The sequence below is a fragment of the Pyrus communis genome, chromosome 7 (assembly GCF_041283825.1).
Source record: "Pyrus communis isolate YQ-2024b chromosome 7, ASM4128382v1, whole genome shotgun sequence".
NCBI classification, from domain to species: domain Eukaryota; kingdom Viridiplantae; phylum Streptophyta; class Magnoliopsida; order Rosales; family Rosaceae; genus Pyrus; species Pyrus communis.
In genome coordinates, this window is record NC_142571.1 from 22,778,420 (window position 1) to 22,782,117 (window position 3,698).

General features: G+C 36.8%; 1 pseudogene; it reads left to right on the plus strand.

Moving 5' to 3' along the window:
- The first annotated feature begins 1,241 nt into the window (after positions 1-1,241).
- LOC148695906 (uncharacterized) lies at positions 1,242-2,014 on the plus strand (annotated as a pseudogene).
- Positions 2,015-3,698: the final 1,684 nt, after the last annotated feature.

Here is a 3,698-nt window from a genome sequence, read left to right on the forward strand (position 1 = left end):
TTACTAGTACTATTCTTGAATTTTCAAAATTTCAACCAAAATTGGTATCTTCACATAAATTGTGTGCTATAAGTACAACTATTAGTATTTTAATCTTTTTATTTTTTATTTTTTATTTTATTATTATTATTTTTAACATAACAAGTCTATAGTTCGATTTCCTCAGGTATAACTAGAAAATGATTGTCATGATTATCATGGTTGTTCAAATAATTAATAAAAAATTATAGGGTAATTCTATTAACACCTCACAATCCTACGAAGACACCTCACACTTAAAGTTTGTCACGTGAACTTCCTCTTTTACCCCTATTTGAATTAAGGTGAGAAAAGGAAAATCCAACCATCCAATTATTTGCCGGCAGCCAACCACCTCACAGCTATCCACTTACCATGGCACCACATTCTCTAAAGTTCATCTTCTTGTTCGTATGAATTCTTTGTAATTGATATTTGGCATCAATTGTCAAGACAACTAGTGCTTGTTGATTTGATCTATACTTCTGCACTTCTAATTTCATTTTGTAGTTGCATGTTTCTACAATTCTTTGCGAGTATAAAGCCTCTAGAATTTAGGGATTTTCATTGCTTAATTGAAGTGAAGGACTATTACATTCCTTTTTATTTTCTTTGGAAACGGGGTTGATGAGTTTGGGTGTTGGGACTTAGGGTGTAGGGAGAGAACGAGAGAGGTCAGAGATGCGATACTAATGGGGTTTAGGGATGGGAACTCGTGGAATGGAGATGTTTGGTGTTTCTTTTTGTTTTTGGGGTGGGGCAGCTTCAGAAATATGAGGGACAAAGTTGAAATTTTTGAGGAATTTTTTGGATGTGGGGTGGATTCATAACATTGTGAGGTGTGTATAAAATAACCCAAAATTATAACTTAGTAATGTAACCAAGGAAAAAAGAAAACACATCAAATGGAAGGATCTTGTAGATGAGAGATTTTTTTAGTGTGGGGACAGAGGGTGGAGTACCATATGTGATTATACATTGGAGGAATTAGGACATGTGGTGTTTTGTTTAATGTTTTGGACACAGTGAAAAAGCTCTTGTTGTATAGATGGGTTAAATACAGTCTTATGCATCAAGTTCAAATTCTTGTTCTCATAAATTTAATTAGACGTTAAAATCGTCATCCAATACGTCGAACAAAAGACATTTTCTTTGCATCAACAAGAGGAGAGTTCAACTTTTCTCTCTCAAATATCTATCTCGCTGAAAGACAAATAGAGATAAAAAAACTGTACTGGCCGGCCTTAGCCTTTGGCTTGGGTGCCGGTGGCAGCCCCTCTTTTTAATCCTCCTTCCTTTTTTCTATCATTTCAAATTCCTACTAAATTTGGTTCCAGCTTTCTTTGAAATTGGTCTCAATTTTTCTTCTGAACTTGTCTCAGATTTGGCTTCATGCTCCTTCCTCGGCATCCATCGCCGCTTGTCCGCCGTTTTTCGTCAGTTTTTACTGCCTTTTGTTATTTAGGTTTCCACCATCCCTCTCCTCTGCCTTTTGGTCTGATCATGGAAAACATTATTGGATAACGTATCGTCTAAGTCAACAAAATAGAAAAGAAAAAAACCTGACGACGTCATTTAAGGAGGAACTAGTCGTATGCTAACTTTGGCTTGCGAGCCAATTACTATGCGTCCCTCTTCTTGTTGAAAGGGACAATTCCCTCCATTTCCTGCATTGAAGTTCAAACAGTGCAGGAAGAGAGAGAGCCATGCATCTATGGCCGTCGACGACGATCAGAGACTCCTTCAAGCTCGCCTACCTGAGAAAGCTCGAATGGAACCTCCAGAGGATGAAAAGCGAGAAGGAATCACAGAATTCAGTCGATCAAAAGCTGCTTGACGGCCAAGAAGCCGGAGCCGCCGGACAGCCGAATAGCCCACAATGCGAAATCAACGGGAAAGCGCTACCAATTCTAAGGCTCGTGGAGGTGATGGAGTGGTCGTTGGACTCTGCGGCGAGATTCTGATGCTTCTCTCTTGCTACTTTTGCTGTTATTGATCGTCATTATTTGGTTTTGTATATGGGGGAAATTTGCTAAATTTTTATCGTCAGTGTTTTAACTTAGGTAGAAAACTTAAGTTAATCGTTGCTTAGGGAGACCTAAAAATTAAAAAAAAAAAAAAAAAAAAAAAATCTCATATAGGACCAAGGTTCTAAAAGACTCTAGACGCTAGTCGGATGACAGGACTAGCTCCTAGGCAGCTAGGCGGGGCATAGGCAAACTAAGCGGATTTAAGTAGATCTTATATTCCGTGTAAATAAGTGTCAGTTTATACTTAAAATATATATAATTTCATCATAAACTACAAAATAGAATAACATATATATTATGAAGTATTGGAATATAAGGAAAAACATGGGAACAAACATATAATGTGTGTTCATTTAAGTATTTAATAAGTCTCTTATAATTTATTGAAAAAAAAATAAAAAATAAAATGTAAGTTATCTATTTTTTATCTAAGTGAATTGCAACCTAGGGGGTCTATGAGGGCGCTTCAGTTGGTCTAGGCGCATTTTTTTAATTTTCAAACGCCTAAGCATTAGTCGGAACGGTGACCAACCGCCTAACACCTAGACGGCGCTAGGCTGGAATTTTTAAAACAGTGTATACGACTCAAAAGGTGGACCTCACTGTTAATTTTGAGTGGAAAACAAACTCATTCATGTGTGAGTGTTGTACACCAGCTTCTTTTTGTTGAAAGATGGATACAATCAAAAGTAAAAGAATTTACGTGGCCATTTTTATTGAAAGATGGGTAAATTGAGCACGTCCAATTGTATTCAATTAATGAAAGTTTCAAACTTAGACACGTTATATTGAAACTTCAACAAATATAAGATGGGATGACTGCTTGATTACACCATTGACACTTTTATTTTCAGCATCCAAAAGCCCAAAATACGAAAATATGGATCATGGCTTTTTATCTTTAATGTTGGGTGGGCCTTGTGGGTTGCCCTTTCATTCCTCAAAAAGCCTAAAACAGAAGTGGGCTGTAATTTGCTTCTTGTGGTGGAAACCAAGCAAGTTGAAGATGGGCCTAATAGCTAGCAGACAGTTTACCAGATCAAGTGAGGTTAGCTACGTAAGATCCTGTCTTACCTCACCCACATTGAGTTTGAGTTGCCACTGGGTCCCTTGAGACTAACTAGATTCCAATACCCCTACCTCAAAGGGCCGAAGGAGTGACATAAACATAATGTATACCCTTATTCTTACCATTTTTAAACGTATTATAAGCATATTACTTCACACTATCAGCATGTATAGAAAATTTTCAACGTGAACGTAACATTGTCACGTACTATTATATAATAAGTGATTGGTAACATTACGTAACGCTGTCACGGTCACATAAAAAAACATGGGTAGGGTAATTTGATTAGCTGAATGGTTCATAGAGGAATGCGCATTGCTTTTGGTACATGTGACCTAATGCAGGTACAATTTACAATCACACAGTCTCACGCTTTGTGAGAGTGACTTGATTATCAAGCTGCCATACTAAATACTCTCTCCTACGATTAAAACTCTCATGCACCATATTTCATACTCGTTTTTTTTGTCTTTTTAACTAGATTAGTCATGTGATTCGAGAGATAAAAAGAAAAATATGAAAATGAAACATGGAATATACAAGTAAAGAAAATGTGTGCACGCTTCTATGATTGCTTCTTC